General features: G+C 42.5%; 1 protein-coding gene across 1 annotated transcript in view; it reads left to right on the top strand.

The window, feature by feature from the left end:
• CNTNAP5 (contactin associated protein family member 5) overlaps window positions 1–26,694 on the top strand; it is a 741,033-nt gene that overhangs the window by 88,138 nt on the left and 626,201 nt on the right. The gene's annotated exons all lie outside the window — the stretch shown is intronic.

Raw genomic sequence — 26,694 nt, 5'->3', positions numbered from 1 at the left:
AGGCAGGGCCATTGGGTTTAAAAGGAGCCCGTGTTCATATTGCACCTGAGCAGAAAAGATATCCACACACCAAAGGGATATTCAAACCTCTCCCATAGATTGTACTCAGCAGAAATGACGGCACAGGGCTGGGGGCTCAGAGAACACACAACCAGGAAGGTGAAGCCAGAGACACAGAGCATCCACGGCCTCGCCGGGATCAGCCCAACTCTGGAACAATCCGTAACCAGCTAGCAGGACCTGAAGAAAGAGGCGGGTGTCCCAACTTGGAAGAGGCCACAGGCTGAAGCTCAGACTGCAGGACCATTGTCTTGTCCCTTGGTGGGAAAGGCTGGGGATCTGAGCACAGCCCAGTAACCACTGGAACCCAGGACATTGTAGGCGAGATTCACTACAGTGAATGCACATTCTCTGTCTCCAAATCCTTCTGCTGGCTTCAGGAAGTGCAGAGATAATGGTATCAATGCAGTTAGATAATTGAGTGTGATGAACAAGACTCAACCAGTAGGATTCAGATTTTCTTGCACAGATAACCAAATATTCCCTACGGAATATGGTCTTACACCGACCTGCATTTATCTGGCCATATTATGTAATATACTTCCAAACCGGTCACCTGGCTTTACTGTTAGAATAATTCTGTGAGGTAAACAGAATCAGCCTTATTAACCTCATTTTGTAGATCAGAAGCTTGGTTAATTATTTTTGCTCCTGGAGCTGTCAGTCAGAGGCATCTTGAGACCAAACAAGGAGGCAGGCGGCTCCCAGTGATCAATGGGTCAGTTCATTACAGGGTGTATCAGGGTCAGTGGAGAATGTTCTGGAAGCTTTGGCAGCTGTACCCTGCACTGCCCAGGGGCCACTAGGACAATTTTACAGTTAACCTAGGGTGTGGGGGCAGGTGCCTGGAAACAAGACATGCATTCTTAAGTCAAGATTTATGAAAGGGTAACTAGTCTCATGGGAACCAGGAATATGTCAGCAAAGGTCTTCATCATTGTCTGGGGACTCACAGAGGACGGAGGCTACGTGGTCCTAATGATTATCAAACAATGTCTATTTTTTTTAATTTAAGCATAGTTGATTTACAATGTTGTATTATTTCAGGTGTACAGCATAGTGATTCAATTATACATATACATTCATTTTCATATTCTTCTTCAATATAAATTATAATAAGACATTGAATATAGTTCCCTGTGCTGTACAGGAGGGCCTCGTAGTTTATCTATTCTGTATTTAGTAGTTTGTATCTGCTAATCCCAAGCTACTAACTTATCCCTCCCCCTGCCCTCCCCTTCGGTAACCGTAAGTTTCTGTTTTCTATGTCTGTGAGCCTGTTTCTATTTTGTAAATAAGTCCATTTGTGTCATTTTTTTTTAGATCCCACATATAAGTGATATCATATGGCATTTGTCTTTTTCTGTCTGACTTACTTCACTTAGTATGATGATCTCCATGTCCATCCATGTTGCTGCAAATGACATTACTGTACTCTTTTTCATGGCTAAGTAGTATTCCATCATATATGTATATGTATGTGTTTGTGTGTGTATGTTTATATATATATATATATATATATATATATATATATATATATACCCCCCACATCTTTATCCAGTCATCTGTCAATGGACATTTAGATTGTTTCCATGTCTTGGCTATTGTATATAGTGCTGCTATGAACATTGGGGTGCATGAAACTTTTTGAATTAGAGTTCTCTCCAGATATATGCCCAGGAGTGGGATTGCTGGATCATATGGGAGTTCTATTTGTAAGGAATCTATTTTTAAGGAATCATCATACTGTTTTCCATAGTGGCTGCACCAATTTACATTCCTACCAACCATGTAGAAGGGTTTCCTTTTCTCCACACCTTCTCCAGTGTTTATTTTTAATGACAGCCATTCTGACAGGGGTGAGGTGATACCTCACTGTAGTTTTGATTTGCATTTCCCTGATAATCAGTGATTTTGAGCATTTTTTCCTGTGCCTATTGGCCATTTTTATGTCCAAAGCATTGTATATATTTGATCTATAATCCCTGTGAAAAAGAGAGAGCAGAAATCATAATTCTTATTTCTCAGGAGCCATAATTAAGATTCAGACAACTGACTTTTCTAACTCACCCCAGTAGCAAAGTGAGACTCACATCCCGGTTTTTTTCTTTTGATTCCATAGCTGCTTCTGTTTCAAGTGGAAGTCCCTCTCCTTCCCAAGCCCTTTTTGTCCCTATGCTTTCTCCAAACCTCTCCCATCAACAGCTTCTTCTGTGGTCCTGGCAGCCCCGGGGTTGTCCAAGCTCCCGGAAAGTCAGAAGGAGATCCTCCTGCAGTGATCATGTCTCGTTCTGTTTCTCCCTGGAGGACCTGGTCCCACAGAGGAGGGCTAAGGACTCACGCTGCCGGGCCGCTCTCTGCACAGAGGGGCTCTTCCTCTGTCTGTCTTGCTGGATTACAAGATTCAGCACAAGGGTCTCCTGGAAAAGTTTTTGCCAAACCCCTTTCACCGAGCACTGGTCCCTTTGGGGTCTGTCCTCAGCACCGACTTTCAGTGCAGCATGAACGGTTCTTTCTTTCCATCACATAGTCACTGATCCATCCCACCCGGAAGACTGTGGGGGCCTTAAGAGCTTGAAGCAGACCTTGGTCATGTCTGTGTGACCGACTGTAGCACAGAGGATGGAAAACCTACAGTCAATGTTTGAATGAATGAATAGAAAAATACACAGGGGAGACGTGTTGCCCATGTTAAAGGGCAGAGTGTCTATTGCTGCTTCTGGAAAGCAGCTGAGCTCTGATGGGGGCTGACGTGGCTGCAGCAGCCTTCTCTTTTTCGTGGGTCCTTAACTGCTGTTCTTTCCCACGACATCACCAGCATAATGTGCTAATTCTTCCAACGTGTCACTCAGACACATTTTTAAATGTACGTGGGGCTGAATTGTCGCTTCACTCATTTGTAAAGGCCAAAGTTGAGATGCTGTGAAAGTCTCAGCTCTGTGCACCAGTGAGTCCCTTTGGAGTTCAATCCATGGGGCCATTAGTTACTGAATCTCACTCTCACTCTCTTCCTGGAGTAAAAGAAAAGCAAGCATTGTGAGGACAATGTGACTGTCTCCATTAAGGGGACCGAGTGGTGAGATAATGAAGAAATACTTCCAAACTAATTAGCCCTTGGGAAAAAAAAAAAAAAGAATGGTAAGCTTTGCTTGACATTTACATTAATGAACTTGAGTTCCAGGCAGAAACTATGGGGTCTATTAATAAAAATTAGTTTGGAAACAACATTAGAGTGGGCTGTTTAATACGGCAATCTCTTCTTCAGATAGCTGGCTGTTAGTGAAGTCCCCCCAGCAAGGGGTGTGGAGCAAAGCTATTTCTATCTCATAAAATCCATATTGTCTACTTCTAGTCAATAAAACACACTAGCTAATAAAACTCAATTGTGCGTGGTTCTGAGGCCCGGAAATCATGTGGATAATTGAAATGAAAGACACAGAAATACAAATCATTGGCTGTGGTCAATAGCCCTCGTGACCTCTCACTCCCAGCTTTTGAGATATATCTGCATTTATCAGCACCTGTTTTCTCATCCCAGCAGCCACCAGTCCTCAGTCCCCCCCAAGGCCTGGCCCCACCCTAAAACCGCACCCTCCATGAAGAAGGGTCGTTTTGCAGGAACAGCACTGAGCTTTGTGATCAGTTCCACGAGGCTTCAAATTGTGGCTCTCTCTTTTTATGGTTGTCTGACCTGAGCTTTTATGCTAGAATTTCAGTTTCCTCATTTGTATAATTGGGATAAAAATATGTACTATTCAGATTATTGGGAGAAGTAAAAAAAATTGAAAGGAACAGTGTCGGTCAACACAATTAGTACAGCTCCATATTAATCCCTTTTTTTCTCCCTAAGAAGCTGTGCAGTCCTTGATAGAAAGCAAAGAGGGGTGGGGGGAGATAAATGAGGAGTCTGGGATTTGCAGATACCCACTACTATGTATAAAATAGATAAACAACAAGGCCCTACTGTACAGCACAGGGAACTATATTCAATATCTTGTAATAACTCATATGAAAAAGGATATGAGAAATATATATATATATGTATAACTGAATCACTATGCTGTACACCTGAAACTAACACATGATTGTAAATCAACTATATTTCAATTAAAAAATGAGTATCACTTGGCCATCAAAATGATCATGCTGGAAAAAATGTAATAACACTCAAAAAGTAACATTAAATAAAATAAGATATAAAAAATTGAAAAAGAAAAGCAGGGAGAGACAAGAAGTAAGACACTAAGAGAAAAAAAGTATAATTGTTCACTGAATAAGTAACAAATGGCTAGGTTTTGAAGTCTTCTGGAGCCTTATAATTGCAACGTTTCTGAGAATCCGTACTGTTGGTGAGCAGGGCATTTCCCACGTCAGCTCTAACTGAGGGCCGGGTGTGTTTCCTGAGAGCAACAGGAGCATTGGCAGCTGGTAACCCAGCTTCCCCCCAAAGCTCAGCCACAGGGAAGAGGAGGCACCCTGGATGATCTTACACCTCTCTGGGCCTCAGCCTCTCCACAAACATGTGGAGAATGTGAGCTTGGCTGCGTCGTTTCCCCCATGTTTCTATGATACACGTCTACACTGAGTTAGCAAGGATGGGCTTGAAGAGAGGCAAGAGAGGAATGGGCCATCTGCAGAGCTGATATTTACCAAAGTCATGTCCGTTTCCCGCTGCAGCTACACAGACAGTTTCCCCTTGGGGACACTCTGTGTGTCACCACCTGGCTATTCCCACTCCTAATCCTTTCTCTTCACCTCCTGTCACCACCATTTTCACCTAGCTCTACACCTCCACCCACATCTACATCCACTTCGCCATCATCCTCTCCACAAAAGCGAGGTGTGGAGACCTAGGAAGGCTTGTTCCTTTGTTTTGTTTTGTTTCTAGCGTGTTCACAGAGGCTGTGATTCTTGTCTGTGCCTCACATACAAGTTGCTCTTTGCCATGAAAACTTCATTTATTCCTAGTCTGTCCTCTAACGCGAGGACATGCGCAACCTCCTCTTCGAAGACTTCTTAATGGTCTTCATCTTTATTCATCATGCGATTCTCCGAACTCCTGCATAATGTATCACTGTGGCAGTAATGGGACCTAAATCTGCAGACGCTGTCTAATTTTAGATGGGGAGCATTGAAGTTGTGTTGTCTGAATAATCGGGGATGTGTGGTCCTCATACTTAAAGACAGTGATGCCCAATTGCCAATTTAATGCAGTTCCCCCTTTTGTTCTAAAGGTATAATCTCCTCTTGCAGTTATCTGAGGCTCTCAAGGACAGGGGCCAGAGCCGTTCTGTTCCATACAGCCCCAGAGCTGTAGCGGAATCCAAGAGCCTGAAAAATGGCCCCTAGCCTTGGTGTTTTAACCTTTTCCACTGCTGCCATCATCGCGGGACTGGAACGGGAGGGGGAAGTAGCAGCAGTGGAAGAGACAGCTAGTGCTGCCCATCGGACTAACGTGCGTGTGCCTCTGTGTGTGTGTGTGTGTGTGTGTGTGTGTGTGTGTATGAAACATACAAAGCCAAGCTCACACTGGAACTGGCCGGCTGGGAGCCCTGGACCTCTTCCACACACATTGGCTGGATTAATTGTCCCATCTCCGTGGCATTGCCCCTTCAGGAGGGCTCTGGCAATTGTAAACACCATGCTTTTGTTTCAACATGCTCTGTGCACTTTGGGCATCGCATGTGCTGTTTTGTCTTTGGGATGGCCTGCTCCCAACTTCTTTGGGTTCTTAGACATAACATCCTCTAAGCCAGGTGCCCCCTCCCAGTCCAGGCTGGATGAGATGTCCCTCCCCTGAGTTACGCTTTCGTATTTCCCTTGAGCATGACTCATGTTATGTTGTGTTGGGTATGCACCAGTCTTTTCGCCAGGCCATGAATTCCTCAAGAGCTAGGTGGCTCTTCCCAGCCCCACCTTTCACTGCCTAGAGCAGGCTTGGACGCAGCACTGAGTTCCATCAGTGTTTTCTGAACATATGAATGTATGTATAAATATATGAATAAAGCCACATATTACAGTTTCACGCCATCTCTTTTTCTTTATTTTATTTCAAATTTGCTCTCCATATTAATTTTAATCAGATTTTATTTGCATATAAATGAGAAAGGAGAGGAAAGAAAGAAAAAGCTCAATTCTGGCTGGATCCACACAGGACTTGGTGCAGAGAAAAGCTCAGTGAAGTCTTCTGACCTTGAATGGTGATCTAACAAAAATTCGAAGCCCATTCACTGATAATGTGGATTTAATAGGTTGGAACCAAATTACATAAGTAGAGTCCAATTCTAGAGAATTTTTCATTATCAGTACTCATGTGTTGAATACAAATAAAACATTGCTCTTTCGGATGCTCTAAAAGAAAAACAAAATACTATTAAAACCACATTTGAGGTGCTCACATTCTGGTAAGGAGGGGGGACAGGTATATAAGCTCTGTTGCCAGGTGCAGAAGCAGTGTCATCAGCAGCGAGATAACGATGGATCGGTACATGCTGTTGAACAGGTGCTAAGACTTGCACGCATGGAGAAGCCGGGGGCCATTCTGGGTGAAGGAAATTATAGGATCATGGTAACATGAGGGTTCTGAACCTGGAGACCAATGTTGTTTTGCTGGAGTAAACAGCCTACAGAGAAGGGCACTGGGTTATAAACCAGGAAGCAAGCTAAGGGGGTGCCCTGCCAAGCTCTCCTCTACTGCGTTTAATATTTGGGGGCAATTCAGTCTCGCTGGACTCTTGGAGAACTTCCGCTGTGAGCACAGATAATGAAAAACAAAGAGTTGAAAAATGTTAGATCACAGAGGAAAGTTAGAAATTATTTATTACAGATGAGGAAGCTAAGGGCAGAACTCTTTTTTTTTTTTTTTTTTAAACACTGTATTGCTTTATTGAAGAGGTGGCATTAGGAGGAGAGTCACCATGGTGAGGAATGACTCAAATAAAGGAATAGAGGTGTAGGAAGGAATGATCTTAAAGCAGTAATACACAAAATGGGTCATTGCAACCATTTCCTTAAAGAGGACTCGGCTTGTAGAAGGAACTTACATTTCCTATTTCAAAAACATTTGTCAGAAGTAGAAATTGGATCCAAGAACATTGGTGGAGAACATGCTCTGGAAAGTGGAGGTGACTGGGTGTAAAACCCCGGCAGCAACTTAATCTAGAACAGCCCCAGATGGTGAGGCTGAGGCCAAAGGCTCCCCCCTCCCCATGTCAGCACCTCACTGAACTTGTGGTCCAAGTCAGGCAAAACCCAGATCCCGACCAGAGACTCAAGGTCTGCCCTCCTCTCCCTCTGCCTACATGACAGGCCAGAGCAGAGGAGCCAGCACAGGACAGGTCTGTGGTTCTTAAAAATACTCACATCACAATGCATCCAGAGCAGTTACTGATACCTTGTTTTCACGCAGGGAACTAAGACTGACTCAACATCACTGTGCTGGAGGGGCTGGTGTGCTTAGCGGAGCTGAACTGAAAGGAGCTTTACTATGAAGCCTAATTCACAAAGGTTACGGGGCTGTGACTTTTAGGGCTAAGGACACATGCCTTTTCAACTTCGCTTTTCAACCTAAGGGTCTCTTTGAGATTCACCATTTCATCCCTCAGCAGCCCCACATTGAAGTTTCAACTCCCCCGGCATTGTCAGAGCGTCCGAAGCTCCGGGGGAAGCCATGTTCTGCTCTCAAAACCGAATTGAATAATTTGTCCCTGAGATTGAAAGAAAGCTTATTTGATTTGATTATTGACAGAAGAATAAGTGGCTTTGTTATTTCTATCTCATCTCCTTAATGCCGCACATCAGAATCCACACGATCTGAGTCTCTCCAGATGCTACCTCTCCAGTCTCTCTCTCTCTCCATCTCTCTCTCCTGCTCTCACTGTTTCCCCCTCTGTCCCTCTTTCTTACTCTCTCACACACACACGCACAGAGCTCTGTATCAGCCCTCCAGAATTACTCACAATTCTAGAAGAAGCCGTGATCTGCCCGCCACCATCAGCCTTCGCATGGAGAACGTTCCCTCTGTGAAACCCTGTTTATCTAACTCTTATTAGCCTGTCAGGACTCCCGCTGATTCTGTCTATTGTGCGCTGAGACGGGGCAAGTAGTCTTACACCTTATCCCAAGGGCCATTCAGAATTTCTTTCATCCAAGAAATAAACCTGTGTAGTAGTTATCCACTTAACTGGTTTTATTTTGTTTTTCTCCTATAAGACTGTGAGTGACTCCTAGGCAAAGGCTATGATTTTTATCTTTAGTCAAAAAATTCTGACATATTTATAGCACAATAAATGGTATAAAATATGGTATTGAATATAAAGCTTCCTGTTTCCAAACACCGAGACACGCAACCATGTGTGGGCACATGTGCGTGCGCGCACACACACACACTTCCAAGAGCTGAAAAAAATCCTCTGAACGCCATCTGGTCACCTTCATGTCACTGAAAAAAGAATTCTTTCCATTTGAAAGACGTTAAAGATAAGAGAAGGATCTCCTGACACGTGCAGCCCTATGATGTCCCCTTTCTTGGCACAGCCCCCTTCAGACGAAGCTTCCCCTCCTCACCAGAGGGAGGATGGAGTCAGCGCTGACGCTCAGAGATCCTGTCCTTGTCACACGAGAAAAGGTCCCCCAGGGAGTGGCAGAGGAGACGCTGGTCTATCATTAGCTATTCCCTTTGGTTTCCCATTAGTACATACGGTCGCTAAATACAGATAAGTCTATTTTTGAGAATTCCATGCCCAATCATGGTTATTAATTATAGGGAGGACTTGACGTCTTAAAGTCCACTTAATGGGATTTTTGAACTTCGGGTTTCATAGGAAGAATTAAAATTTGATACAAGTTGATAGTGATGGTGAACAGTGTGCAGTGGACAGGAGTGTTCACTGCTGGTGTGTTGAGTTAATAACATGGGGCAGCTGTGCTGTTACTTAAATTCAGGTTCAGCTGCTCGCCACTCAAAAGCCAGTGATTCGAGAGGAGGCAGTGGAAAAAAGAGGTGCTTTCATCAGAAAAGCCAGCAATCTGGGGAGATGCGGGACTCAGTGTCCCCCCAAAACCATTTCCGAAGACTCTGCCCAGCCATGAAAGTTTGGAAGGGAAAAGGGACCGCGATCTCAGTTCATCATTGAGATGGAGGTCCGCTTGTCACCACCCCCCACTGCGTGCAGACCTGTCAGTTTCTCATGAATTTCCCTCCGATGCCATCTTGTTCACACGGTTTGTTCGTGAGATCACTGAAGGGGAAGCTGGGGAGAGAGCTGGTCATCTGTTATTTACTTATTCTCCATTTCTACTTCTTTGATCTTCTTCAGGACACAACAGGTTAGGCAAGGGATTGTGTGATCAAAAGATCTGAAAGGTGTGCTGGGGCCAGAGACGAGTAGGGCATAGGGCATCTGGTTTAAGGTGCATGATAACATGGTTTTGCTAAAGTGACAAGAAAAGGAGTTTCCAGCTGGGGCAGTCTCCTGCAAAGAGCCCTTTCCTGCCCAAAGCTGCTTACAGGACAGCAAGTCTTATTATAAAAGGCCTTTCATGAGCAATATTTTGTTTTATCTTCAGAACAGCCCATTTAAAGCAGGTGGGGCCGAGGCCACCATACCCAATAAAAAAAAGGGAAAACGGAGGCACAGAGAAGAGAAGCCGGTATGTGAAGCCAGGGAGCTGGTTCCAGCTGTCTTGATACCTGGGCATGTGGACTTTCCACTGGAAGCTGCCACTTCAGTTCGATCCTAGTGCTAAATGTCCAAATGCCTAATGTGCCAAAGGTATTCATGTTGCTAAGTGTTGTTCCAAAACAGACACACACACACACACACACCCCTTCTCTCCTGATAGTTTCTGGACGAGAGGCAGGGCACAGGAATATCAGAAATTTCTCAAGTTTTCTTTCAATGCTAAGGACCTTAACACCTTGGCCGTTTCACCTAGGAGTCCCCCTTCTGGAAATTTACTCTAAATAGATAAAGAAACAATGTACAGATTTTAAGCTTCACCTCAGAATTATGGACGCAAATATTTGAAAATAAACTTAAAGGAGTTATGCTGTATCCATAGACTAGAAATCTTGTGAAGCTGTTAAAATTCACACTTAACAACAAATATTTCACAAGATGGGGAATGCTTATAACTTGACCTTGAATAGACAAACTGAGAATAAATAATAAGAAAAAGGCATATCCCAGTTTTATTAGTAAGCATCTTGACTCATATACTTTATGGATGATTTTTGTTTTCTTTGTTTGAGTTATAACATTTTAAAATCAACTTATCTGAATAAAAACAAAAGAATATTTTAAGGTTCATTTGCAAAAATGATAAACTCAACTAATGTAGTTTTTTTTTTTTTTTGTCATTCAGTGTGCTTTGTTGAGCATCTCTGGTGACCAGAAGACACCAGCCCCACCCCGTGGAGCTCACATTTGGGTGGGAGGCTGGGGGTGCACAAGACAGATAATCAGCTGTAAATATACCAAATAAATGACATCGCATTTCTTCATTTAACAAATACTTTATAACACTTTCTCTGTGCCAGCTGATATTCTAAGTAATTAGATGGTGACATGGAAAAGAGCAAAAATGTACAGGATACAGAGCTTGGAGGAAGAGGGAGATTTGGAATTTTATTTTATTTTATTTTATTTTATTTTATTTTATTTTATTTTATTTTATTTTATTTTATTTTATATTTGTTTGAAAGGAGAATAGAAAAGAACAGCTTTATTGCTTCGCCAGGCAAAGGGAGACACAGCAGACTCATGTCTTAAAGTCTGTGAGCCCTGAAATTTTAAATACAATGAGCAGAGGAGGGCTCACTGTCAACAAGGTAGACCCTGAACAAAATCCCTCAAGAGATGGGAACCTTAGCCAAAACATAACCTTATTTGAAACTTTGGGGCCAGGTTTGTTTTCAGAAGTTTTCAAAATTTAGAGAAAACATTCAGTGGATGTGCTGTATATTAACTAGTACCCACAGGGTCTGAGTCAGCACTCTTACATTTATTTATTTTTAGAGGAAGTACAGGGTATTGAACCCGGGACCTCAGGCATGTTGAGCATGTGCTCTACCACTGAGCTCTACCCTGCCACTGAGTCAGCACTCTTAATCAAACACATTAATATTTTTGCAAGGAAACATATGACTACACACACAAAGTGGAATCAATAAAAAGAATGTTAGTGCATGAGATTTCTCCACCAAACGTGTTGTAAGGAACAGATGTTCAATTTCACCCCTTTCTGGATTTCAGAAAGACAGATCAGGGGCTGTAAAGCTGTAATGCCCAGAGTTTTTTGGTGAAACTGCAAACTGAAATAACTATTTGCATTTATTGCCGTAACAGTGTATTCATTCAGACAACACTGCCCCCAGGGGCAGACCTGCAACACTTCAGGTGTTGGCAGAGGGAGTGGGCTACCTCCTGCCTGTGCTGGCGAGCTCCCTGTCACCAAATGGCTGGGTCCAAATGGTCGAGGCTTCAGGAAAGTCCTGCTCTGCAAAGAGGCTTGGGCTAGTTCACCCCTGAGCGTCCCTCCAGTCTATGAAAACACCAGTCCATAAGGCATAAATACGTTGCATCATCGTGCAACGGCCATTGTAAACAGTGACTATTCCAAAAGCGATGTTCTGACACAGGTATGCTTGAGGGATGAATAAAACTAGCCACGTGCAGCATCAACATGATGCTGGTCTATGGGAGGGAGTCAAGAAACAGGAGCTGAGGGAGCATCTGAATAAATGAGACGCCTGGTGTGTGCACGTCCACCCCTGCTGCTCACGCCCGGCCCCACCCGGAGGTCTCCCAGGTCACCTGCCCCGTGTTTCCAAAGATTAGAAGCTACACTGAATGGTTTTAAATGTTCTCATTTAGTTTCGGTTTACATGTCGCAAAAGCTAATTCAAAAAATACTTTAACCTGAAAGTATTGTTTGCTTTTTAACTGAAGTACAGTTGATTTAAAATGTTGGTGGGGGGAGGGTAGAGCTCAGTGGTAGAGTGTGCGCTTAGCATGCACGAGGTCCTGGGTTCAATGCCCAGTACTGCCATTAAAAAATTAATAAATAAATAAAATAAACTTAATTACTATTCCCCCCCAACAATTTTAAAAATAATAAAATAAAATAAAATAAAATAAAATAAAATAAAATAAAATAAAATAAAATAAAATACTATGTTGTATTAGTTTCTGGTATACAGCATGGATAGACTTGTGGAATCTAAAAAAATACAACAAACTAGTGAATATAACAGAAAAGAAACAAGCTCACAGATGTAGAGAAGGAACTAGTGGCTACCAGTGGAGAGAGGGAAGGGGTAGGGGCAAGATGGAGGTGGAGGATTAAGGGGTACAAACCAAAATAAGCTACAAGGACGTATTGTACAGCAGGGGGAATACAGCAAATATATCATAACTATAAACGGAGTATAACCTTTAAAAATTGGCAATCACTATATTGCATACCTGTAGCATATAATATTGTACATCAACTATACTTCAATTTTAAAAAGTTTATTGTAAAATAAATACAGAAACACATTTTAAAAAATAAAATAAAATGAAAGTACTTTACCGTGGAAATGCCGGCTGCCACAAGGGAAAGACTGCGTTGTTCTGTTCCCAGCCACAGCCTCAGGTCCTTGATCTATGTCTATGAGACAGAAGGCATCATATGTGTGTTTGTGTGTACATCGTATATACACATACACATAACATACATGCAACACACAACACTCACATACACACACATATATGGAACTAATGAATATTACCCCAGTTTTCCTTGAACATATTGAATTCCTGTAAAATTTAAGGCAAAGATGCCTTTTTAGTTGCTTTATATTCCAGAGTAATTGTGTCTGTTTCCTGTTTCCCTGAAACCCGTCAGGTTCGTGAGTGTTCCATTAAATACTTTTTTATTTCTGACCAGACCATCCAGCCCCCCTCCAGTCAATCTACCCACATCTCCCACTCCATTCCACCCTTCTTCCAGCCACTGCATTATTTGGAGTCCTTTATATCATATTTAATCTTGATAAATGAGTCAGGAGAGAAGAGGTCTGTTCAGACATTAAATCTTGATGCTTGTCCTTACAAAGAAGAACTGGATGCAGGAAGGGGAGGAAGTAGGAGTTTGTGACCCTGAGATCCAAGGAAGTGCCTGTCACAGAGCAAAGGAGCCTAGAAAAAAATCAACTTTATTCCATGGCAGTGGAAATGGAGGTTAATATCACAAACAAGCTGGCTTCATGGCTGCATTAAATGGATTGAGACCACTTTAAGATGTGTAACTAGGGCAAATAACATGATTTTCTGCATTATTTCTCTTTAGCTAAAAAAAAATTTTCTTCAAGCAGAAGGGATAAAGACAAAATAAAACAAAAAACCCCAAACTAAACCCTTTTTAAGGGTGGTGGTGAACCCTGAGAGCAGGCATGAAATGATCAGTGAGAGGACAAGGGGCAAACGGTGACGTCCAGACTGCCAGTCCCTCTTCCCCTCCTAGAGCCCTGGCTGTTAAATACGTCCTACCACTTCTATGGAACTGACAAGCCCTGCACAGCTCACAACTGGAGGGCCACCTGTGTGTCTCTTGTTGCTGCTAGAACGGTCCCCTAGATGCTCCTGAGCATCATGGAAGCAGCTTCCTGACCTGCTGGACCAGTCCTGCTGGTGAGGAGGTGCCTGACTCTGACCTCTGAGCAGGTGCCACTGCTGCACAGTTACCTCTGTCCTGGCAGGTTGAAATTCTCAGCTTCTGTTTCTCTCGACATTTCTGCATCACTCCAAGACATCCTGTGACTGGTAGAGCGGGGAAGAAAGTCCTGAAGCCCGTCTATTTGTAAAAGATACCATGGAAATTAAGGACTTGAATCCCAATCAGAATATCTTTTTTTTCCCCTAAGGGCCTGTGAAATGTATTCCTGATTCCTGAAAAGATCAAAACTAGAAAGAACATTGCTATTATATCGAAACATTGAAATGCTTTGACACCTACTATATTTAATTCAGTGGGTTAAACAAATGAGACTTGAAATGCAGTGACATGTTCTCTTAAACGTGCCTGAGATTCACGTCTCAGCCTTCGTTTATGAATTCTATGCCTTCCTTTACTCACGTACCCAACGCAAGTTGCAGCCACGAGCCAGGTCTCTGCTGGTAGCGCACACAATGGCAACACAGGATCTAGAGATACTGGGTCACAGATCCAGCTCAGCGTCCCCTCCTCTGGTACGAAGAGTGCTCTGTCCTCTTTTTGATACATTTGAGTCTATTCAGTCATTTAGAAATAGATACTCATTTCACACCTACTTTGCTGGAAATGCATGTGCAAGTACATGAGAAAGTGGGGTGTCTCCCGAAGACAGCTCATGGGACGTTCTAAGTAGAGGACCCACAGGGTCTAGGATGTGACGCCCCACCTCTGGTCCCATAGCGGAGCAGAGAAAAGAAGGTTCTATCAAGTAGAAAGAGTGCATGTCCAGGCCCACAGGAGGGGGAACCCGCCATCAAAAGAAACCCAAGGTACCCGGATCGTGGAGGGTAGCGGGAACACAGCCCACAATTGGGAAGCCTTGGGTTGGTGTCAGGAATCTGGGCTGTCTCCTAAAAGCAATGCCAAGCCATGGAAGGCTTCCAAACAGAGAAGTGACAGAAACACAGCCAACCCCCCAACCCCGCATCCTTCAGGCCCGTCCTACTCTGCCTGCCCACCACAGTATCAGTTCCTTCTCTGACCCTCTTCCTGAGCCTTCTTTCAGGACTTGGTCAGGGCCCAACTTTGCCAGGAGGACTTGGCAGTGTGATGAACCACGTTTAAAATTCTGCTTTGTCACTTACTGGCCGTGTGATTTTAGATGTTGCCTTGCAACGATGTTCTTCCTTAATTGGACCTCCTAATGGGCTACTAATTAAGTCTATGTTTCAACACTTTAAAAATGTCCTCCTCGGTTGTCCTTGTCATAGGAACTTCAATTAAATGTCTTCGCTCACTGGCCTTAGGCCCTTAAGTGGGTTGCCAAGATGAATTCATTTAAGCATACATTTCTAGACTGTTGTGTCTAAAAGATAACACAGGAGTTAGTTATTATGAAGTTGCTTTTGAAGAAGATGCTGCCACCTTGTCTCTTCAGCCTGAATAATCCCTATTTGTCCTTCTACCAAGATGGCCAAAGACCTCAGGCCCAGGAATCAATGGCAGCTCCATGAATGTAGCTGGACACACACGGCACATGTTTGTATCAAATGCACATGTGTGCTCAGTCATCTAACGGTGCACTGATGATCCGGTGAACATCAGACACTCCGTGTGATTAAGAAAATGACAACATGTTGACAACCTACAGAATGGGAGAAAATATTTGCGAATGACACAACTGACAAGGGACTAATCTCCAAAATATTCAAAAGGCTCATACAGCTTAATATCTAAAACAACAAGCAACCCAAAGAATGAGCAGAAGACCTAAACAGACATTTCTCCGAAGACATCCAGATGGCCAACAGGCACGTGAAAAGACGCTCAGCATCACTAGTTGTTAAAGAAGCACAAATCAGAAGCACGAGTTACCACCTCACACCGGTCAGAATGGCCATCATTAAGAAGCTCACAAACAGTAAATGCTGGAGAGGGTGTGGAGAAAAGGGGCCCTCCTGCACTGCTGGTGGGAATGCAGGTTGGTGCAGCCCATATATAGGACAGTATGGAGGGTCCTTAAAAAACTAAATAGACTTACCATATGACCCAACAATCCTACTCCTGGGCATGTATCCAGAGGGGAGTCTAATTCAAAAAGATACATGCACCCCTGTGTTCATAGCAGCACTATTTACAATAGCCGAGACATGGAAGCAAACTAAATGTCCATCAACAGATGACTGGATAATGATGTGTGTGTGTGTGTGTGTGTGTGTGTGTGTGTGTGTGTGTGTGTGTGTGTGTGTAGGAATACTACTCAGCCATAAAAAATGAAATGCCATTTCCAGCGGCATTGATGGACCTGGAGATTATCATGTTAAATGAAGTCAGACAAAGTCAAATATCATATGAATCACTTATATGTGGAATCTAAAAAAAAGATACAAATTTCATTTACAAACCAAAAATAGACTCATGAACATAGAAAACAAATTTATGGTTACAAGGGGGGAATGGGGAGGGTGGAGGGATAAATGAGGAGTTCAGGATTAGCAGATACACACTACTCTATATAAAATAGATAAACAAGGAACTACTGTATAGCACAGGGAACTGTATTCAGTTTCTTGTAGCAACATGTAATGGAAAAGAATCTGAAAAAAATATATGTATATGTATAACTGAATTGCTTTGCTGTGCACCTGAAACTGAATGTGTAAATCAACTACACTTCAATAAAAAATAAAATTAAAAAAAAAATTACAACATCTTACAGGGTGGGTGAGAGGATAAGTGGGACCAAAGAAATGAATGTATTGGGCTCCACTAAAAGCATCGTGGCAAGTGTTTTCCCTGCCGTAATGTATTCACTTGAACTTGACCAAAACCATGAAGCAGATGGTGGCAAATGCATTTTGTAGACAAGGACTTGGAGCCTCAGAGAGGTGCGGTGACTCGCTGAATGAGCCCTAACTTTCATGTACTGATGCACAGGCAGGAAAGTTGTGAAACCAGGGCCCCTCTGACTGTCCCTTCCATGCCCCCAATGTGAGCACCCCCCACGAAGTGTCACAGCGATAGAAGTTGACACTGATCTGGCTGATTTTTCCCAAATACATACTGCATGGTGGGCACTGTGCTAAGCATATTAGATCTATTATTCCACTGAAGCCCTTGCACAAATCTATGGGGTACGTTCTATTATTACCCAGATTGTGCAGAGGACCAAAATGAGAAGCTAGCAGGTGAAGCCAAGGGACCCAAGTCCTGAGAGTTAACAAGAAGCAGAGCTGGGGTCACAGATCTGCCTTTGGCCAACATCTTTGTTCTTAGCCATCCTGCCTGTGAACAATGAAGTAACTATCCTACAGCAGATGAAACTAAAATTGGTATGGATTCAGGGTCGTTATTGATCAATGAGGATTGGAGGAGGCTTTGTGGAGGCAGAGAGCAGCAGACATGGGACTGGGACCTGGAGAGAATCCAGAAAGAGAGAGAGGAAAACGGAGGGCGATCCAAGCAAGGCAGCACCATGAACAGGCCAGGGTGTTGGAGAGACACGACAGCTCTGAGGGACCTTCAAGAGGACAGACAAGCCAGAATCTAAAATCCAGTTCTAAGGAAAACAGCTGGCAATCCTGTCCTATTCTAGCATATGCTCCTCTGCGTAGGAATCACATTTCTCCTCTAGTTTCCTATTAAAAGGAAGTTGTAACTCAGAGACAGGCAAATGAAAATCATCTTCATTCATCCCCTTCGGTTGCTATGGAAACTGTCGGTGAGGCTCTGTACAGGATTCTGGAATCAAGGTCATTGGGACTGTCCCTGGGGTTCGTTCTGCTTAGAATATTTTAGGAGTGATTAGTCAACTTAAAACTACCCTTCGGCTAGGGTTGGAAGTTGAGGTTAGGATTACTGACAGTAGAGTTGTAGAAACTTAACCCTTCTATAACATAATGGCATGATTTAAATCGTTCAACTCACTCACGGATTTTTGGAAAAGGGGAGGAAGGATAATGACATTAGTCAGAAAATAGAAAAAAATAGAAGACTAGAAAAATATCTAGCTCTGATATATGGGATGGCCACACACAAAAAATTCTACTTGATGAATATTTCACAATGGTAGTCATTTTACAATGAGAGCACTTAGAGGGGACATAGAACACTGGTGTAGAGTGTGACCCCGGGCACCAGACCACACTGAATTCAGATTCTGACGGGGATATGAACTGAATGCAATGGGGCGGATAGGAAAATTCTCTGGTCTTAATCTCATTGGAATACTGGGGATATGGCTCCACTTAGTTACAAGTTTTGCTCACTTGTTGGCTTTCCTTTTATGATGTGGTCACCCTGAGCCTGGACGAGCCTAGTTACCCTCTGGCTGCTTGGTGTGGATTCCCCTGGGACAGAACCTAAGGCAAATATTCAACTGCAAAGAGATCTGTCTGGGGAATAAAGGGAGAAGCACTGGGGCCAGGGAGTGAGTCAGGGAGGAGAGAGAGGGCATCACACAGTGGGTGTTATCAGCTTTATCAGTTAACAGAGGTCGGGAGAGGCGGGATGGGAATGAAATCCCACTGAAGGAACTCTGAGGGCCAGTATAGAACACAGTCCAGATTCATGCCTTTGTGCGGTGAGTAGGTTCCCATCAGTGCTGGGCTGGGGGTACCTGAAGGAGAAATAATTCTCTGGCACTTCTGTCCTGCCCCATCATGGGCAAAGAGGGCTCATATTGGAAGAGAGAGTCTTCAGATGAAGCAGGGGCCACAGTTGGAAGTTCAATGTGTGCAAGTGTTAAGGGTGAGGCATACAAGTGATGGGTGGGTACCACTCGCACCTGCTATGCTCCCCCCAGCTCAGATCAGACAGTGCTTTCTCCATGAACATCTGCCAAACAAATGAGCAACAGGATGAACGAATGCATCCTCTGCCCCGTGGTTCTTTATCTGGTTGCACATTAGCATCAGCTGGGGACCTTGTAAATACTTTGATGTTCAGGCGCTACCGCAGACGAATCAAATCAGAATCTCTTTGGTGAGATTCCAGTACCAGAACGTTTAATGGCCAAGATGGAGAGCTTCTGCTCTTGTTCAACTAATGCGTGAGTTCCTTCTACAGAATCTTGACCAATGGCCACACCAGTCTATTTTTGAAACCCTTCTTGGGGAGAGACTTAGCTATTCCCAGAAGCAAAGCTTTCCCTTTTGTGACAGCACTCGCTGTTCCAATTTTTCATCCTTACATTGAGCCAAAACTTGCCTCTGTACTTCTCCCATCAGTCATGCTCGCTCTGCACTTTTGGAACAATGCAAAACGAGTCTATTCCATTTTCTACATGACTGCCCTTTAGATATTCAAAGGCGGGGATAATGCCCCAACCTGACCTTCACTTTTTACACTCTAAACACGCTTAGTTCTTTCAACAACTGCTATTCAAACTCCTCTAATCATGTCTGAGTTTCCCAATTCAGTTGCATCCTGTGGAACTCTCAGTCGAGCCCATGGTCCATGCCTGTATATGGAAATATAAAGAGGACCATGTGTTAAGTGAAGCGTGTTTGTATGTGTGTGCGTGTAAAAGTTATTAGTGATGGGTCCACTTAAAATATATCCGTTTTAATTGGCTTATTAGGGAAAACAGGATTTTCACATTTTCTTTCCCATCTCCAGGAGTTTGACTTTCCTAATCATGTTTATTTTTTCTGTCTTGGTTAATTTATTTGAACATCTCAGCCCTTGAATTGCTTTAAAGGCAATGCAAATATATTTTTAATTTGCATAACATGAAGGGTTTATATTGAGGTCTGTCACCAGTCCTTTTCCTAGGTACTGAGCCACAGGATTCATGAACTCAAAAGCAAAATAGAATAAAATCAATATATTTGCTTTTGAAAGAAAGGGATTAAAGAGCTGTGGTACTCCAAGGAGAGCAAGTCTTAGCTCGATGGCCGAATCTACTGCACATTTGAGGGGAGAGCAGCTGGACCTCTTCTGGACAAGCTTGATGGGGCAAATCTTTGCTATTCTAGAGACAGTGAGCATGTCTGGCTACCCACCCCAACCCCAACACAAAACAGGACTCCGGCCAGCTTGTAGAGTGCCTCTCAAAGAAGGGCGGTGGGGGAAGGTAGATTTGCACCAATAAACATAACATAATCTCTGAAAACACAAATAGAATTGGCAGATGGCTGCAATCAGTAATCTTGATCTGGAGCTAGGATTAAGACTTTAAGACTGAAGTCTGAAAAAAAAATTGTAAGGAGGTAGTGGGGTCGGGGGTTGCTGAGGGTGGGGTGGTCAGAGAGATAGTAAAGATGACTTGAGGCCCAGAGGAGGGACCTGAACCAGAGAGACAACACTGGAAGCCCAGGTCTACAGCTGATCATCAGAATGACCTCCCGAGAGTGATCCTTGCTTTCCAACCCTTGGTGTACGCAGCTGTGAGATGAAGGGAAGTAATCATCATTGGGTCAATGTCCAACCACAGCCCAACATCTCCTGCAGGAATGGCAGGAACTAGTGTCTGTTCCAGGGCATTTTGCCTCATTCTTAAGAATTCATAGACCTAGAAGTTCTGGGTCAAACCCGAGCTCCCTCACATATCCAGTAACATGATCCTGGAACATTCCTCATTACCTCTGTGCCTTGGCTACCTCTTCTGTAAAATGGGACCACAGGAATACCTCCCCTGTGGGCTGATGGTGAGGACGGAATGATCTGATGTATGTGCAAAGCTCACGGGGCAGAGCCTGGTACACCATAAGCAAAAGAGTCAGCTAGTACTTAAGGGTCTGTCCCCAACTGTCTCCTGTTAGTTCCAAAACCTTTGGGGCTCAGTGTTGTCAAGTGTCAAACAAAGTGGGGCATGGGAATCATGGAGGATGCTCGCCCTTGGTTTGGGGGGTTCTCCGTCCACTGCAGCATTTAACAAATTGCACTGGTCATTTGATTGTGTGTCTGCCTCCCACTGATGCCCTCTGCCTGAGAACAGAGCTAGGAGTTTAACTTCCCAGTGACTGGCTCTTAGATAGTATTCAAGAAAGATTTTGGACTGAATGAATGGATAGATGAAGTCCTGCATATAAAAATGTATTAACACCTGTCCCTGTGCCTCTGGGGCTTGGCTTCTCTGCTGCTCTGGGTGAGGCTGCTAAACCAGGTTCTGGGAGTCAGGAGAGCAAGAAGTAAATGCTGACTCCTCTGATTTCTGATGTTCCTAATTTATTTTTCCTTCCCAGTTATGCCATCACTGTGGTCCCTTTACTGAAGTTTCCCTACTGCTGTCTTTTTTTATCTTGTTATACTGCAGGAATAATTCTAATCTATTACAATCCCTTTTAGAAGAAAGAAGGGTATAAATACCAAAAAAAAAAAAAAAAAAGAAAGCAAAGAAAAAAAATACCCGTTCTAGGATTTGGAGTAAGTTACGTAACTTCTCTGAGCCTCATTACCCATATGCTAAATGGGACCCATGGCAGGTGCTGTGAGTGGCCTGTCCCCAAATCCCTTTCTGTCCCTTCTTCCTGTCCCTGGTTCAATTTTGTTCACTCTGTTCCACCCAGCTGTGTGCCAATGGGGAGACAGACCCCACCCCAACCTCAAACCCCAAAGTCTAAGACAAGACGGAGGTCTGATATCTCAACCAGGAACTGCCTCTGGCAGGGGTATGTGATGAAATTCCATCAAAGCGAAGGATTTCTTTGACCAGAGAGGCAACAGTTCTTGGGAAGAAATAGTTTTCCTTCACTGTATCTGGTCATAACTGTGTCTGCTTTGGCAACTTTGAAAATGAAAATGACATGCTAAAGTTGGTCAAAGGAAAATACAGCCAAAAAAAAAAAAAAAAAAAAAGGATTCTTGACAATATTGCTGGACCATGGAATTAATTCTGGAAACACTGTGCCTTTTCTTGGTGCCTGAGATGACACATTTCCCCGTTGGTGTAAACCAGTTAGTTTGGCTTTTTCTGTTACTGACAACCCAAGCGCTTTGTGTAGAGCATTACTCACACTACAGAGTGATTGCCGGACGTGGTAACAGACAATGCTGAGTGTTCATGTGTCGATGCCAGGCTTGCTAACGTGCTCACAAATGTCGATGCCTCTGTCATGCCTGTTTCCCTGCTCTGAGGGGATATTTCATTTATATCCAGCATACTTCATGTATTTCCTTCAAAGCACTTCCTAGTTTTTTGCCTGTTCTGGACATAGGTTGCTATTTTTGTTAGCCAAATGTAATTCATCTGAACACAGCATCCCACCAAGGGAGATATTTGGTGTTTCTTTCTAATGACAGTGTGAACTTGAATAGCCTTTGCAGGTGTGGAGCAGGTGGAATGGGGGCTCACTGCTTATGGCCAGTTGATTACTTGGTTGACAAACAAAACAGTGAGGTGCCTTAAGTGCCCATAGGAATCTTGCAATTAAAACATAACAAGTCTCCTTTGAGTAAGAACTTCCTAATTGTCAGTGCAAACCTGGGTTGTGGGGGGTTATGTGAAGTGGTTTTGAGAGGCACTCATATTTCATGAGTATCACCACTTGCTCTCCACAGTCACACCCCGGACAGGAACAATTCCCCGTAATGTTGATGTTGCATATGTGACATTGTGTGTCTCCTGGGATATAAAAGCCACTTAAGTATAAAAACAACGAACATTGCTCGTTGGTTGTTTTTGTTCACTCGAGTAAAAAAAAAGACTTGGGTGCAAATGACATTATTTCATCCCTTTTTATGGTTGAATAATATTCTATTGTATAGATATACCACATTTTCTTTATCCAGTCATCTGTCAATGGACATTTAGGTTGTTTCCATGTCTTGGCTATTGAAAATATTGCTGCTATGAATGTGGGGATGCATGTATCTTACATATATACAATAAATAACCAACAAGGCCCTACTGTACAGCACAGGAAACTATATTCAATATCTTGCAATAACCTATAATAGAAAAGAATCTAATAAAGAGTATATATAACTGAATCACTTTGTTGTACACATGATACCTTGTAAATACACTTCAGTTAAAAAAAAGACTTGAGTAATAATTCACTTATGAGTTGGAGTTTGAGAACGTTCTTCTTAGTCAGGGTTCCAGAAATCTCCAACATGCCAACTGGTACCCATATCGAGTGTTTCAGGCCATATGATCTCTTCGGCAGCTTTTCAACTCAGCGGCTGCAGTCAGGAGCCATAGACAATATGTCAATGAACAAGAATGCGACTGTCTTCCAATAAAATCCTATTTACAAAAATAGGTGGCAGGCCAGATCTGGCTTGTGGGTCATGGTCTGCAAACCCCTCTGCTTAGTGAAAAGATCAGTTTGAAAAATTTACCCCAGTTTTGTCACTTACCAACCACGAGGCCACAGTGAAGTCATTTAACCTGTCTGGGTCCTGATTTTTCTCATCTGGATAATGAAGACGCTGGACAAGGTGACCTCTAGGTTTCCATCTACACCTGATGTATGACGTTCTGTGGTTCTAGTGGGACACTTCCAAAGTACAGCTGAAAACTAAGCAAACAGACATAAGAAGGTTATGGTCTTCTTCTGAAAGCAAACCTCCACTTTTGAGCTCACTATCAAATATCAACAAACAGCATGTCCACCTGTATGAAAGAATCAAGGATTCTAGGAATGCACAAGAAAAAAAAAAGAATTTCATCCAGGTTTTGAAGGACCTGAGGGATATCCAGGGACTTGAATGATCAATACATTTGAAGAGGAGGACAAGAGAGTCTGCTCCTTATTTCAAACTTCCCAAATACTGAACAGTATTCCTATTCTTCACAGATATTGTTTATCCTCACAAGTAGCCTAAGAAGTAGATATCAATATTCCCATTTTTTCTCTATTTTAGGTATTTATTTTTTTATTGAATTATAGTCAATTTACAATGTTGTGTCTATTTCTGGTGTACAGCATAATGCTTCAGTCATACATACATATATTCATTTTTATATACTTTTTCATGATAGGTTACTACAAGATATTGAATATAATTCCCTGTACAGAAGAAACTTGTTGTTTATCTATTTTATATATAGTAGTTAATATCTGCAAATCCCAAACTCCCAGTTTATCCCTTCCCACTCCCTTCCCCTTGCCAGTAACCATAAGTTTGTTTTCTATGTCTGTGAGTTCATTTCTGTTTTGTAAATAAGTTCATTTGTGTCATTTTTTTTTGCATTCCACCTATAAATGATGTCATATGGTATTTGTCTTTCTCTGCCTGACATGCTTCACTTAGTATGATGATCTCCAGGTCCATCCATGTTTCTGCAGATGGCATTATTTTATTCTTTTTTATGGCTGAGTAGTATTCCATTGTTTAGATATATACCACATCTTTATCCAGTCTACAATGGAATACTACTTCTATTCGTATTTGAAGAAGTGGAGATTGTGAGCAGTTAAGAATTTGTCTCAAGATCACACACCAAATAGATGGCAGCACTTTGGATCCACATCTACTAATTCCCAAAGCCGTTCTGTTTTTACCATGTTAGCCTCTCTTAAGCTAATAAAGAAAAAGATGGGTATTCCCACCATGGGAATGAAGAAACACAAAATTACAGTGGGAAGGAGCAGATCAACATCAGGGTCCTCAAATTAATAGTCCGAGTCCCTTTCTTCCCCCAACAATAAAGTCTTCAAAGTTTGACTCCATGTATCTTACTCCCCGGTGTTTGCTGTCTTGCCTTGGGTTTTTTTTTTTTTGGTGGGGGGTGGCGTTGAGAGCAATTGACCCTAGTACATACGCAACAAACTAGAAAAACTGAGCATGCAGGTGTAGAGAATCGTAGCATAATCAAATCCAACTTACAACAGAGTTAATTTGACACACACCTAATGATATACATAATGCAATTTTGAGGCATGGTAATTAGGTCTATATGGTAAGCTGTTGACATAAATGACTGCAATTAGGATTGCTTCTGCACAGGCAGGCCCTGTGCTAAATTTTACGTTTCTCACTTTGTTGGTTCTTTGGGATTTATAAATTATCATCATTGTTGACAGATTTTATAACTAGAGAATGCAAGCCCTTGGGAATTTGCGGCCAAAAGGCTATATTTATTTATTTGATTTTATTTGTTTGCTTACACTGTGTGTTTATACCATATCCTGCCAATTTCACAAAGGCTTTAGGAATCTTCTGCAATAACCAGATACCGTGCAACAGGAAAATATACAGATACAGCGATAAACCAAACAGCACGATCAATGAGAAAAGGAGGTTCAGACCAGAAAAGAGGCTCAAAGTTGACAGTGTTTCTCGGAGCAATGTTGAGATTATAATAACTTCTGTGAACCGACTGCTTAGTATATCCATTTATTTCTAATTATCTTCATAACAACCCTGCAAAGCAGAGATTCTAACACCCATTGTACACATAAGGTCAGAGAGACAAAAATATGTTTACAAAGTTCATTCAGCTAGCCAATTAATAAATTAAAGTTCATTCTAACTTCAAACTCATCGTCCACTACGGGGAAGGGGAGAACTGGAGGTGAGACAGAGATGAGGGGTGATGAGGGGCTGGGATTTGGAGAAAACAGACTTTGGTTCCCAGCCTCTAGAAGAGTGATGTAGACAGAGGGGACCAGAGTTAGCAGTCTGTGGTCTTGCATGATCCACGCAAACACAGGCACTCACAGGGCTGGCAGGAAGACAGCTCTGAAGACCATGAGCACTTAGCAAGCACTCAGCACTTACTTAATGATTTATTGACAGGAGTAGACGTCAATAAATTTTAAAAAGGTATTAAGTATGTGAGAGTCCATACACTGGCATTATTAAATCTTCATCTCTGGACGCCTTCCTTACTTTAAAATAGACTTTCATACTTTAAAGGAAAAAAAAAATGTGAAAGATTTCTGCACTCAATGCAAATACAGGGAGAAACTAACACAAAAACAGATGCCAACTCCCCTAGGTCACAAACGGCTAATGATGCAATGGCCCATGACACCCTCAGATCAAAATATGGAAAATGTCAGACACTGATACTTAAGCTTTGGAAATCTTTTCAAAATTCACCCACAGACTCCACAGAGGATGGTGGGTGATGAGAAAATGTCTCGTGGTGAAATGATATTTGAAATATATCTTTAATTATGTCTTAAGATTCAGACTGTAGTCCTGCGCCCTTGACCCGAATGACCTTGAGCAAGTGTTTTATTCTTCTCCCCATGCATATTCCACTCCGTAAAAATCCCACAAAGTAAAGCTTGAATAATGCAGTGCACTTAGAGTTCATGGCACTGAGCCTGGCACTTAATAAGTGCTCAATAAATGGTGGGTATTTTTATTGAAATTATTGAATGAAGTGATGGATACATTTAAAGGAGTAGTGGAGACTGGAGTTGGGGCATGTGAATATGTCATCAAAACAGTGTTTTTGTAGATAAAATTCTGTTTTTGATCCCCCTCCTCATAAAAGGATTATTTTTGAACAACAATAAAAAAAATTGACTCCTATTGAGAGTTCACCCATATTGCATATTTAGCTGGTGCCTGGCATTGTCCTAAGAACTTTATCAGCATTAATTCATATACTCTTCATAATCAAATTATGAGGTAGGTCCTTTTATCATCTGCATCTTAAAGACAATAAATCAAGGCACTGGGAGATTAAGTGACTCACCAGACGCTGCCCAGGTAAAGATGGCAAGGCTGGGCTTTCCAACCACACCATCCAATGTACCTAGTTTGACTGCTGGTAAGTTTAACTCAAGTTGTCCACACTGGGCAGATAAAACCCTCATCACTGATTTGGAAATGTCTGCCCTGCTGTTAAAATTAAAGCAACGTGATTCTCTGCCTTTATTAAAAACAATCCTACCTTCATCCATAATTTGAAATAAAGAGAGAAAAGTAGAAATCAAAATAAGGGTAAGATCTTTGGGGGTGGGCGGGGAAAAGATTTCTTCTAAAGTTAACAAAGGGGAAAAACACTAACGGTTCCCATTTTGCAGC

This window comes from Camelus dromedarius, chromosome 4 (genome assembly GCF_036321535.1).
Source record: "Camelus dromedarius isolate mCamDro1 chromosome 4, mCamDro1.pat, whole genome shotgun sequence".
NCBI classification, from domain to species: Eukaryota; Metazoa; Chordata; class Mammalia; order Artiodactyla; family Camelidae; genus Camelus; species Camelus dromedarius.
The sequence above is the reverse complement of the archived record's forward strand: the minus strand, read 5'-3'. Positions and strand labels throughout refer to the sequence as shown.